General features: G+C 32.0%; 1 protein-coding gene across 2 annotated transcripts in view; it reads left to right on the top strand.

Annotated features, from left to right (window-relative positions):
- The first annotated feature begins 12,336 nt into the window (after positions 1-12,336).
- The window catches only part of LOC142356767 (uncharacterized), a 173,954-nt gene continuing 171,852 nt past the window's right edge, over positions 12,337-14,438 (top strand). For both annotated transcript variants that reach the window (XM_075408567.1, XM_075408574.1), the window contains exon 1: positions 12,337-12,366. The gene's annotated coding sequence lies outside the window, so the exon portion shown is untranslated. The remainder of the gene's footprint in view (positions 12,367-14,438) is intronic.

Below are 14,438 nucleotides of genomic sequence, written 5' to 3'. Positions count from 1 at the left end.
TGGATGTGGTTGGAGAAACAAAGTTTGCCATGATCTCCTCATAGCTTATGAAACTCTTACAAAGGTATTTCTCATTTATCTTCCAAAATATATAAAAATCCTGCATGTCAACACAAGATATATGATGCAAATTTTGCAAACTATATACACACAGGTGTTATCTTTTCCGTGAAAAAACGATATAATTCACATTTTTTGAAAAAACCTTTCTGTCGTCTCAACAATGCATGCAAAAATTCTTGCAAAACAAAAATATCCACAATATGAAGAGGGACTATTTGGTAAATTTTGCTAAAATTTGGTAAAATTTGGTAAACTTTTTTGCGTTGGTATTTGCGTACACGGCTTCCTCATGTCAGGGACCATTACAATCTATTGATACTTCTTTTGATAATGCTCGATAATGCAATCTTCCTTATTTGCCATCAATGATTTTTAATTTTTTTCCGTAACAAACTGAAATTAGTTAATTCACGAAATTAGAAAATCTTGGTTCATAAACGATCAACGATCATTGTTATCAGTTCAACCCATGCAATCAATCATGCAATCAAAATAGTTTCCTTTTTGGAAAAATTGTTTGAGGTAAAACTTCCTGTTCTGGACAATCACATTTCACCCGCCACTGAGGTACAATTAGTATGATAATTCATTGAATTTAATACCTAATCTTCTTTTACATCAAGAGCACTCAACCGTATTCGATATTTGCGACACTTAAAGTAGTGAAAATCAGTCAAAATTGTAAACTATGAAAGCATCTGGGCAAAATTTGTCCCCGTATTTCAGTTACAATGGTTAATCTCAAATTTTTCGAATACTAAGAATCATACTAAATTTCTCATTATACAATCTTTCGCTTTTTCTTCATAACATAACGATAACAATTGTCTGTTTCGCCAATTACGGCAATAACTAAATTTCAGTAAGTTGTAACAACCAGTTGTTGACCATTCATCATACATATATGAAAAAGTCGTTTGATAGAATTCGTTACTTTCAATTAACACAGGGTAAAAAAGGCAGTTGAACTTTTGAACTTATATACTTATATATACAAGTGAACTTTTATACTTTTGAACTGACGCTTAGTCTAATAGTCCTAGGGAGTTATGGAAAAGCATATGATCTTACCGTTGCAGAGCCATCCTAAGTAAATCTCAGAAGATCTAGCTCAAATCTCAATTTCTTTTGTATGTCGCTCAAAGTTCTGTTTTTCGAAAGTCAAAAATTTTGTCCCACATTGCTTTCAGTCGAAAGATTGCTTTTTACACACCTTTTAATCTTGTTAGAAAAATTTTCACAAAGTCCGCTATGACCTGTTATATATTGTTAACTTTAACTCTCCGGAGAAAACTTGAAGAAGATGTTTGAAATTATGAGAAGTTCTAAAACCGAAATAATGTTAATTTCTATTTGTATCTGATCAACCTTTGAAGGAGAAAACTGTTTTATTGAAAATATCTGAACAAATGGTTTTTAAAATTTAATCAAGACATCTGAAAGTAAGCAATGAGGCTCGGTAATGTGCGTTCGCACAATAAGTTCCGACACCGCTCATCTACATTTTTCACTTAATTGTCTACCAAATGAGGAAGAGATAAAATTTAACATGTCAACATATCGTTCAACAATTTACTAAAAGAATAAAACAATCTACTCTAGAGGGTCTATGAGACCTGTGGCTACCATAATATGACTACCAAAAAAGATGACAATAAAAATCAAATAGTTACAAATATCAATTACGACCAAAACTCCTTGTCCATTTTTGGAAAACCACTTATAACCAAATCAAAAGGGCATCAGATAAAATTTATAGTAATAAGGTTAACAGGTACTTTTTGGAACAAAATATGGGACTTTTCCACAATGCGACTTGGCAACAAATCCACTAGAAATCAGCAAAAGCGGCAAAAGTTTATTGAAACATTGCTTTTTTAAAAAGTATTAAATTCGAACTGATTAGAAACATAACGCATCAAATGAAATCATTGAGAGAGTATTTTATACCCCAATAGAGATCGACAGAGGCATTCATTATTCAGGATATGTCAAACGACTACAAAAAGATCGAAAAAAAAAGCCAAAATTTGCATGAAAAATTATACACTAAAACGATGTCCCCCAATCAATTAAATATTAAGGTGATCACTAAAAATAAAAAACCTTTGTTTGCATTTTTTGCAGGATACAACATTTGTAAGTCAAAAGACGCTCATTATTGTGATAGTGTGAAAAAAAAACAAAACCTACAAAAAAGGGGCAAATTTTTAAAAATCACGAAAACTGGTTTTGTGAAAACTGGTTGTTCCAAGAAGAAAGACCATTTGAGGAAAAGAAAACCGTTATGAAAAGCAAATTGCATTTCAAAAGATAAATGATGTGAATTGTATATAGAGAAGCTTAGCTACAATTTAAAAGAAATAAAATTGGCAGATCTCAAAAATCTATCTCTTTTTTATTAAAAGCAATTATTTTCAAATCATAGCCAACAAAAGCTTTCGACTAAAAGAGTAGACAGTTTTTCTGCAATTACTCCGAAAACTAATTGCGACTGTTTTTAATGAGACAAAATGATAAGGCTATAAAAACATCAAATACAAACTGAGCTAATAAGTTTCAAAAACAACATTACGAAACCACAGTTTTGAAGCCATTAAGATGTTATCATAAAGACTTATTTGTAAGAAATTAATCGCGAGAATATAACATCTTCATTTGCGTCTCCTTTGGTCATCATAACATAATTTTGTAAATCGACTATCACAAAATGACAACAATAATAACCACAAAAACTGAAAAGTATCTAAGCTACACAAAACTTGTCTAAGCCATGAAGACATCATTTAAAAAGTTTAAACAACAGAAAAATTATTGTTTGATTCAACAAAACATTGAAAAGAGCTCTAAAAAATGAGGCTAATTTGCGAAAATGATACAACATTGTAAAATACAAAAAAACGCAAACCAGAACAAAAAGGGATAAGTTGAAGAATACCATAACTCTTTTTTTTTTAGAAATTTGATTCGAAAGTCAATTCAACCATTCAATACTTACCGATATCAGTTCAATTTTTTATCTATAGTTGGCCACTGAGACCTTTAATTACACAATATTTGGCGTATGACAAAAAAAATTAATAAGAAATGAAGGGCAAAAATAAAAAATTCTACCGATTTCTGCAAGAGAACGGTGTCGCAGCGCTTCAAACCATATGTTATGAAAACAAAAATTATGTTCAGTTTCAAATGTTGGAAAGCTTTTTTAAGTTAGATTGCTAAATAATGTGACAATTTACAAAAAAAAACAAAAACAACAGCAAAAATGGGCATTTTTGCGCAAAAATCAGAAAATTTTGTATAAAAACTCCTAGTACCAAAAACAAGAAAACCTTCTGTTAACACAATCGGCCACTCAGTTAGTTTTTATTCTATAAGTAGGAAAGTTTGACCTGTACTTACTGAGAATAAGCAAAACGTTGACTACAATAATATAAAAAATTGACAATTTCAAAAAATCACAGAAATTTCCTTAAAACAAATACAATCAATAACATAAGAGAAATTAGGTAACAACCGAATGAATAGAAAAGGTTCACTTGCACCTCTTGAGGACCAAAAATAGATCTTCGAAATGTCGAACTCAAAAGTCAGACTGCCAAAAAAATAAAAATTGAAGGCATAAGACAAGAATTCAATTAATTTTAATAGAACTCTTTCTCAAAGCCTTTGAAAACCTTCGGTTCCCTAAAAAAAAACTGTATCTACATTCAGCCTCAACTTTACGTTATTGGGAGCTGTCATTAACGCAGCCCTGAATGAAAAATATTGTCAGTAATTAACATTAAAAGAACAAAAGCAAAGTTTTTTGAAAAAAGGCAGCATCAAAATAAAAACCAAAAAGTCTTTGATTCTAAGAGTCCATTATGTTATCAAACCTCTCCCTGATTTTGTCTCGCGCCCTGCAAGCCCACCAAACGTTCCAGTTATTTGCGAATTAGACCAATTGTTGAGAGGAATTCTTCAAATATTGAGAAAAATGTGCATTTTGTATAATTATCGAGTTAAATCTGCAAAAAACCGAAGTTTTAATTCCAGAAGACTTTCATACGGCGTCTAAAATCAACTAGCGCTCTTTTTGAGGTTAGGCAGTCTGTGTTAAGGTTTCTAGGTCACTAAGTGGGGCAAGCTTTATCAAAGAGGACCAAAGAAGCATATTTTGTGCCATTTTTGAATAAAATTTTTTTTGAATTTTGAAAATTTTATCAAAAATTTTAGCCAAAACAAAACTTCAATCGAAGAATTCATCAACGGTTTTTTATCTCTAACAGTAACAACAACACTCTGCTGTTAAAAATTTTAATTTATTTTGAATTATATTAGCGATATTGTGCCAAATTTTAGCAACAATTACTGAAAATGTCAACAAAAACAGACGAATGTTCACAAAACTTTAAACCTCGATAACTCCTTGTAAAACACGAAAGTCGAAAAAATCTTTTTAATTCCGTATTCTACGCCAGACGGGCTGTATAATGATACCACTCACAATTCTCTACGACGAATATATCTGTCGGCCAAAATTGACTGAACAAAAAAACCAAGTTGAATATATAGTTCCTCCCTCCTCACTAAAGTGGGAGTCGGAACAATTATAACAAACCAAAAATTCAGTGATAACAAAATAAAATGTGAGAGGTATGTATCTGTTTCTGGCATTGATTACAATTTACTTTACGAAAAATCAAAACAATCCATTGCCATTATATGCAATTCATTCTTCCAATTTGTTTACAATCACATTGAAAACCATCACTGCGTGATGCATGTTTCGTTTTACTTAAATAAATCCGATGTTCAGTTGTAATAGTTTTATATCAGAATCACGGGATGCCACGGCCCACGGTGCATAAAAAGTAAGCTAATCTTATGTTTGAAATTTGGTAAATTTACCTTGTTACACTCGAAATCATTTCACTTAGAAATCATTGTCCTCAACAGTCGTTCTGACAAATTCAACAAAACTAATTATTGTAGAAACATTTGATAAATTTTGTGTGTTTATCATGTTGTGTATATTGACACTAGGTAACTCTTTTTTTAAAAATTTGATTTGAAAGTCAACACAGCCATTCGTTATTTACCGATATCAGTTCAATTATTTATCTATATTTGGCCACTGAGACCTTTAATTACACAAAATTTAGCATATGAGAACAAAAATTAATAACAAATAAAGGGCAAAAATAAAAAACTCTACCAATTTCTGCAAGAGAACGGTGCCGCAGCGCTTCAAACCAAATGTTATGAAAACAAAAATTATGTTCAGTTTCAAATATTGTAAAGTTTTTTTCATTTAGATTGTTAAATAATGTGACAATTTACAAAAAAAACATAAACAACAGCAAAAATGGGCATTTATGCGCAATAATCATAAAATTTTGTATAAAAACTCGTAGTTCCAAAAGCAAGAAAACAGTCTGTTAAAACAATAGGCCACTCAGTTAGTTTTTATTCTATAAGTAGGAAAAGTTGACCTGTACTTACTGAGAATAAGCAAAATGTTGACTACAATAATATAAAAAATTGACAATCTCAAAAAATCACAGAAATTAGCTTAAAACAAATACAATCAATAACATAAGAGACATTAGGTAACAACCGAATGAATAGAAAAGGTTCACTTGCACCTCTTGAGGACCAAAAAAGATCTTTGAAATGTCAAACTCAAAAATCAGACTGCCAAAAGAATAAAAATTGAAGGAGTAAGACAAGAATTCAGTTAAACTTTGCTAAAACTCTTCCTCAAAGCCATAAAGACCTTTCGGTTCTCTGAAAACAAACTGTAACTACATTCGACCTTAACTTTACCTAACTTGGAGCTGTCATTAGCGGAGTCGTGAATGAAAAATATTGTCAGTAATTAACATTAAAAGAAAAAAAGCAAATATTTTTGAAAAATGGCAGCATCAAATTAAAAACCAAAAAAACTTTGATTCTAAGAGTCCATTATGTTATCAAACCTCTCCCTGATTTTGTTTCGCGCACTGCAAGCCCACCAAACGCTCCAGTTATTTGCGATTTAGACCAATTGTTGAGAGGAATTCTTCAGATATTGAGAAAAATGAGCATTTTGTATAATTATCGTACGGCTTTCATACGGCTTCTAATATCAACTAGCTCTCTTTTTGAGGTTAGGGAGTCTGTATTAAGGTTTTTAGGTCACTAAGTTGGGCAAGTTTTATCAAAGTGGACTAAAGAACCTTATTTTGTGCCAATTTTTATGAAAAAAGTTTGAATTTTGAAAATTTTATCAAAAATTTTTGGCCAAAGCAAAACTTCAATCGAAGAATTCAGCAACGGTATTTTATCTCTAACGGTAAAACAACACTCTGCCGTTAAAAATTTTAACTTATTTTGAATTATATTAGCGATATTGTGCCAAATTTTAGCAAAAATTACTGAAAATGTGAACAAAAACAGACGAATGTTCACAAAACTTTAAACCTCGATAACTCCCTGTAAAACACGAAAATCGAAAAAATCTTTTAAATTCCGTATTCTACGCCGGACGGGCTGTTTAATGATACCACTCACAATTCTCTACGATGAATATATCGGTCGGCCAAAATTGACTGAACAAAAAAAACCAAGTTGAGTATATAGTTCCTCCCTCCCCACTAAAGTGGGGGTCGGAACAATTATACCAAGCAAAAATTCAGTGATAATAAAATAAAATGTGAAAGGTATGTATCTGTTTCTGGCATTGATTATGATTTACTTTACGAAAAATCCAAACCATCCACTGCCATTGTATGCAATTCATTCCTTCCGATTTGTTTACAATCACATTGAAAACTATCACAGCGTGATGCATGTTTCATTTTACTTAAATAAATCCGATGTTCAGTTGTAATAGTTTTATATCAGAATCAGGGGATGCCACGGCCCACAGTGCATATAAAAAAAGCTAATCTTATGTTTGAAGTTTGGTAAATTTACCTTGTTACACTCGAAATCATCTCACCTAGAAATTATTGTTCTCAACAATCATTCTGACAAATTCAACAACACTAATTTTTGTAGAAACATTTGATAAATTTTGTGTGTTTGTCATGTTGTGTAAATTGGCACTAGGTATTTAATTACACAATATTTGGCATATGAGAACAAAAATTAATAACAAATAAAGGGCAAAATTAAAAAACTCAATTTCTGCAAGAGAACGGTGCCGCAGCGCTTCAAACCAAATGTTATGAAAACAAAAATTATGTTCAGTTTCAAATATTGTAAAGTTTTTTTCATTTAGATTGTTAAATAATGTGACAATTTACAAAAAAACATAAACAACAGCAAAAATGGGCATTTATGCGCAATAATCAAAAAATTTTGTAAAAAAACTCGTAGTACCAAAAGCAAGAAAACACTCTGTTAAAACAATTGGCCACACAGTTGGTTTTTATTCTATAAGTAGGAAAGGTTGACCTGTACTTACTGAGAATAAGCAAAATGTTGACTACAATAATATAAAAAATTGACAATTTCAAAAAATCACAGAAATTAGCTTAAAACAAATACAATCAATAACATAAGAGACATTAGGTAACAACCGAATGAATAGAAAAGGTTCACTTGCACCTCTTGAGGACCAAAAAAGATCTTTGAAATGTCAAACTCAAAAATCAGACTGCCAAAAAATAAAAATTGAAGGAGTAAGACAAGAATTCAGTTAAATTTTGCTAAAACTCTTCCTCAAAGCCATAAAGACCTTTCGGTTCTCTGAAAACAAACTGTATCTACATTCGACCTTAACTTTACCTAACTTGGAGCTGTCATTAGCGGAGCCGTGAATGAAAAATATTGTCAGTAATTAACATTAAAAGAAAAAAAGCAAATATTTTTGAAAAATGGCAGCATCAAATTAAAAACCAAAAAAACTTTGATTCTAAGAGTCCATTATGTTATCAAACCTCTCCCTGATTTTGTTTCGCGCACTGCAAGCCCACCAAACGCTCCAAAAATTTGCGATTTAGACCAATTGTTGAGAGGAATTCTTCAAATATTGAGAAAAATGTGCATTTTGTATAACTATCGAGTTAAATCTGCAAAAAACCGCAAACTTTTAATTCCAGAAGACTTTCATACGGCGTCTAATATCAACTAGCGCTCTTTTTGAGGTTAGGGATTCTGTGTTAAGGTTTCTAGGTCACTAAGTGGGGCAAGCTTTATCAAAGTGGACCAAAGAATCTTATTTTGTGCCATTTTTGATGAAAAAAGTTTGAGTTTTGAAAATTTTATCAAAAATTTTAGCCAAAGCAAAACTTCAATCGAAGAATTCAGCAACGGTATTTTATCTCTAACGGTAAAACAACACTCTGCCGTTAAAAATTTTAACTTATTTTGAATTATATTAGCGATATTGTGCCAAATTTTAGCAAAAATTACTGAAAATGTGAACAAAAACAGACGAATGTTCACAAAACTTTAAACCTCGATAACTCCCTGTAAAACACGAAAATCGAAAAAATCTTTTAAATTCCGTATTCTACGCCGGACGGGCTGTTTAATGATACCACTCACAATTCTCTACGATGAATATATCGGCCGGCCAAAATTGACTGAACAAAAAAACCAAGTTGAGTATATAGTTTCTCCCTCCCCACTAAAGTGGGGGTCGGAACAATTATACCAAACAAAAATTCAGTGATAATAAAATAAAATGTGAAAGGTATGTATCTGTTTCTGGCATTGAATATAATTTACTTTACGAAAAATCCAAACCATCCAATGCCAATATATGCAATTCATTCCTTCCGATTTGTTTACAATCACATTGAAAACTATCACAGCGTGATGCATGTTTCATTTTACTTAAATATATCTGATGTTCAGTTGTAATAGTTTTATATCAGAATCAAGGGATGCCACGGCCCACAGTGCATATAAAATAAGCTAATCTTAAGTTTGAAGTTTGGTAAATTTACCTTGTTACACTCGAAATCATCTCACGTAGAAATTATTGTTCTCAACAGTCATTCTGACAAATTCAACAACACTAATTATTGTAGAAACATTTGATAAATTTTGTTTGTTTATCATGTTGTGTATATTGACACTAGGTAACTCTTTTTTTTGAAATTTGATTTGAAAGTCAACACAGCCATTCGTTATTTACCGATATCAGTTCAAGTATTTATCTATATTTGGCCACTGAGACCTTTAATTACACAATATTTGGCATATGAGAACAAAAATTAATAACAAATTAAAGGGCAAAAATAAAAAACTCTACCAATTTCTGCAAGAGAACGGTGCCGCAAAGCTTCAAACCAAATGTTATGAAAACAAAAATTATGTTCAGTTTCAAATATTGTAAAGTTTTTTTCAGTTAGATTGTTAAATAATGTGACAATTTACAAAAAAACATAAACAACAGCAAAAATGGGCATTTATGCGCAATAATCATAAAATTTTGTATAAAAACTCGTAGTTCCAAAAGCAAGAAAACAGTCTGTTAAAACAATAGGCCACTCAGTTAGTTTTTATTCTATAAGTAGGAAAAGTTGACCTGTACTTACTGAGAATAAGCAAAATGTTGACTACAATAATATTAAAAAATTGACAATTTCAAAAAATCACAGAAATTAGCTTAAAACAAATACAATCAATAACATAAGAGACATTAGGTAACAACCGAATGAATAGAAAAGGTTCACTTGCACCTCTTGAGGACCAAAAATAGATCTTTGAAATGTCAAACTCAAAAATCAGACTGCCAAAAAATAAAAATTGAAGGAGTAAGACAAGAATTCAGTTAAATTTTGCTAAAACTCTTCCTCAAAGCCATAAAGACCTTTCGGTTCTCTGAAAACAAACTGTATCTACATTCGACCTTAACTTTACCTAACTTGGAGCTGTCATTAGCGGAGCCGTGAATGAAAAATATTGTCAGTAATTAACATTAAAAGAAAAAAAGCAAATATTTTTGAAAAATGGCAGCATCAAATTAAAAACCAAAAAAACTTTGATTCTAAGAGTCCATTATGTTATCAAACCTCTCCCTGATTTTGTTTCGCGCACTGCAAGCCCACCAAACGCTCCAAAAATTTGCGATTTAGACCAATTGTTGAGAGGAATTCTACAGATATTGAGAAAAATGTGCATTTTGTATAATTATCGAGTTCAAAAATTTACAGTTATTTTTTTGAGCAACAAAGTTTTCGTCTTATACTGAATTTGATTGGGTAAGTATGATCATTTCATAATTATATTTTTTAAATGAAAAGCATTAAAGGATCTTTACCGTTGCAGAGCCATCCTAAGTAGATCTCAAAATAAAAGTCAAAATTTTGCCCCACATTGGTCTCAGTCGAAAGATTGCTTAAGTAACACAGCTTTTTATTTTGTTAGGAAAATTTTTCAGAAAGCTCGCTTTGAACTGTTATATCTTGTTAACTTTAACTATCCTGAAAAAATTTGAAGAAGATTTTTAAAATTGTGAGAAATTCTGGAAGAGCGCATCATTTTATTTACTATCTTAAACGTAAATAATGTTAGTTTCTTTTATTTTCTGATCAACATAAGATTTATGAAGCAGAAATTTTTTTTTAAAAAATATCTGAACAAATGATTTTTGAAATTTGATCAAAACATCTTTGAAAATAATTTAGACCAACTAAAAAGTCTTTGATAATAATATAAATTGTGAAAGGTATGAATCAGTGTCGAGCTTTTACTGGAATTTACGATAATAAACAACCAAAAAAACTTAATGCCATTATAGGCAATTAATTCCCTCTGATTTGTTTACAGTGACAAACACTGTCACTGAGTTTTGCATGTTTCAGTTTTTTTAAACAGAACTGATATATGGTTTTGTATCAGAATCAGGGGATGCAACGTCCCACAGTGCAAAAAAGTGAGCTCATTTTGTGGCCAAAAAAGATGTCAGTGATAATAATATAAATTGTGAGAGGTATGAATCTGTTTCGAGCTGTTACTGCAACTTATTTTAATAAAATTCCAAAAAATTTCAATGCCATTATATGGAATTCATTCCTTCTAATTTGTTTAGAATCACAAAAACTGTCACTGATTTTTGCATGTTTCAGTTTATTTAAGCAGGTCCAATGTAAATTTTGTACCAGAATCAGGGGATGCCACGTCCCACAGTGCAAAGAAAAAGAGCTAATCTTATATTTGGAGTTTGGTAATATTACTTGGTAACACTAAATATCATCCCAGTTAGAAATTGTTATCCTCATCGGTGAATCTGAAAAATTCAACAATACTAATTTTTGTAGGTATTTAACATGTTGTATATTGTCACTGGGTGATTTGTGCTAACAACCAGTGTCATTAACTTCTGATTTTCTCATTCTCACGTTACAACATGAAAAAGCTGGTAAACCACTGACACACACGTTCAAAATCACACGCACACAAACACAAACACAGACACACACACACACACACACATATATATATATATATATATATATATATATATATGTATATATATATATATATATATATATATATATATATATATATATATATATCTTTTCATATATATATATATATATATATATATATATATATATATATATATATATAATTGCGTACTTCAACTGGTTCACTCACGAGTTCATTAGTGGGCCTCATCGCAAGAATTTTTAATCATATCGGGATCGTACACTCTTTGCTTAGTAGGGCATAGTTTTTGCGTATCATCTTAATGATGATTAATGATTCATCTACACAATCTTTCACGTTGTTTTGGGGTCATATATGGCAATTCGACTTCATAAAGGAGAATCGTGAATGTTTATTTCCATGTTAGGATTACAAAAAGAAATTGATTAGAGTTTGGTTAGTTTGAAATCTTATATGACATTTGCATGGAATTAGAGAAATTACAAATTTGGTCGGTAGCATATGACTTGCAACACATTTACACCAAATTTTAATACAGACACCAAAATCTGATCAAAACTAAGTCTGCTCATTTCTTCGGAAGATTTTTTGTTTTTTATCAGCTTTAATGAAAAAATTTGAAGAAGATTTTTAAAATTGTGAGAAATTCTGGAAGAGCGCATCATTTTATTTACTATCTTAAACGTAAATAATGTTAGTTTCTTTTATTTTCTGATCAACATAAGATTTATGAAGCAGAAATTTTTTTTAAAAAATATCTTAACAAATGATTTTTGAAATTTGATCAAAACATCTTTGAAAATAATTTAGACCAAATAAAAAGTCTTTGATAATAATATAAATTGTGAAAGGTATAATTGTTGTGATAAACTTATTAAATAGGTCAAATTGTTGCAGCCTAATTGTTGTGATAAACTTATTAAATAGGTCAAATGCGTGACTTACCTCACTCAAAAAATGAAATCTGAAATCACTTACTGAACTTTATTAACTGGATCAATAGAGGCCGGACATTCTTTGGGTAGCCCCAGTTATAGGGGATTTCAGATTCCGGCGGAAGGTATTCTTTTGCGATAATTGCTGCAGTTTATCACTATTTTGGAAAAGCAGTGCGTCAGTGACTGCCTTCACAATACACCATTTAAAAACATTTGGACTGAGAGTTCTTTCCAATTGCTTTGTTGACATAATTCAAAGGACGCACATTCACCATTCATAAGTTAGTCCCTGTATTCAGTTAAACATTTGGCGTGAGGTTTCTCCGCATCTGTTTGACTGATTTGCTATTTTTTTCTTTACATAGCTTCGAGTAACTCTGCAAGATGTCGAGACGAACTAAAAAGCAAGATACTGATTTGATTGAGAAACTTATGCCCTGTATAAGAGACAACTGCCCCGTTCAAACAAAAGTATTTGTTCCCTCGAGCTTCGATTGTTCTCCAACGTTTCTTTGCGGATTTTGCGCTGCCAGCATTATAAGTGACAATCAAAAGACATACTCCTCAGCTGTTACAAATTCAATTAGAAATGAACAGCAAACTCGAGCTACATTATTCGCTGAGGTTCAGCAGGAACGGTCACGCAAGGATGCAAAAAAAATGAACCTCGTAGTGAAAGGAACCAAACCGCCAGATTTAAAAACAGACGCGTCTCTTGTCCAAGAGCTAGCTAAAACGCTGGATGTCAAAATCGAAGCACATGACGTGGAACTGAAAAGAATAGGAAAACCCCAAGAGTCAACCGGGCATCAGTTGCTGTTACTCAAATTTAGGGAGCAGATGAAAAGGAAAGAGTTTCTACGAAAATCTGGCAATCTACGTAAATGTCCCAATTTCTCGAGTATTTATGTGTCGCCGGATTTAACTCGAGCGGAACGCGTGCAACAATATAACCTGCGAATTGAAAAGCGACAATTGGAGAGTCAAAATCCTGGAAATACGTACAGAATAAGATGGGGCCGAGTTTGCGAAGAGAAATGACTACATTTTCAGTGCTCGCCCTCTACTTCCGTACTTCTCATGAATGTGCAGAGTATCCTATCCATTGAGAAACGGCTATCATTTTGTAGCTATATGTCTATGCTATCTCCTGCAATTGCTTGTCTCACTGAAACTTGGCTTGAAGAATCGGTTAACGATAGTGCTGTTTTTATTGGCAATCCGTACTCTGTAATTGTGCGATCAGATCGGACCCATGGTCATCACGGAGGAATCCTCATTGCATTTCACAACAATTTATTGAAAGATATCGAAATCAAATATTCCTCAAAATCCGAAAATGATTGCGTCGTGTTGTTTACGTGCGCGAGCCTAACCCTTTGTGTTGTTCTCTTCTACCTTCCCCCACGTGGCTCACAGTTTTATGTCAAACCAATTGTCGCAGAACTCAGAATTCGCGCTATCATGAGTGAAGTAGAAAACAAATTACAATTGAAAAGCTCAGATTCGATAAAGTGGCTAATTTTAGGAGATTTTAATTACCCGAACGTACAGTGGGAATGTATGTCATCGGCACACTCGGACGAGCAGACTCTCCTGGAATTCATAACCGAGCAGTTATTTTTTACGCAAATAATTGACCAATCCACTCATAGAGCTGGAAACATTTTAGACCTTGTATTTTGCTCCCATCCAGATGATTGGGATTTTGTTATCAAAGAGTCAAGTTGCTCTGATCATAATTTTATATTTCTGACTTTTGAAGGTATTCGATTAAATTATTGCTCATCGAGTGCGTTTTCATTATCTTCATTCGATGCAAAGTCTTTTATTCAAAATCTTCCAATCACAAAGTCACTAGCATACGATTGCCACAATTCACATCCAGCATTTATCTCTAGATGCTACAAGCTCTTGGAAAGAGCCCTTCAGCTAAGTGTCAATATGAAAACGCAAGAAAAGTATTGATGCACCGTTTTTTTATTCTTCGGCAACGATGCACTGTTTGAACAAATTGCACTCTGCGAGAAAAGGTAAAAAGAGTAACGTTCAAAACCTTGA

This window comes from Convolutriloba macropyga, chromosome 2 (assembly GCF_964194025.1).
Source record: "Convolutriloba macropyga chromosome 2, txConMacr16.3, whole genome shotgun sequence".
NCBI classification, from domain to species: Eukaryota; Metazoa; Xenacoelomorpha; order Acoela; family Convolutidae; genus Convolutriloba; species Convolutriloba macropyga.
The sequence above is the reverse complement of the archived record's forward strand: the minus strand, read 5'-3'. Positions and strand labels throughout refer to the sequence as shown.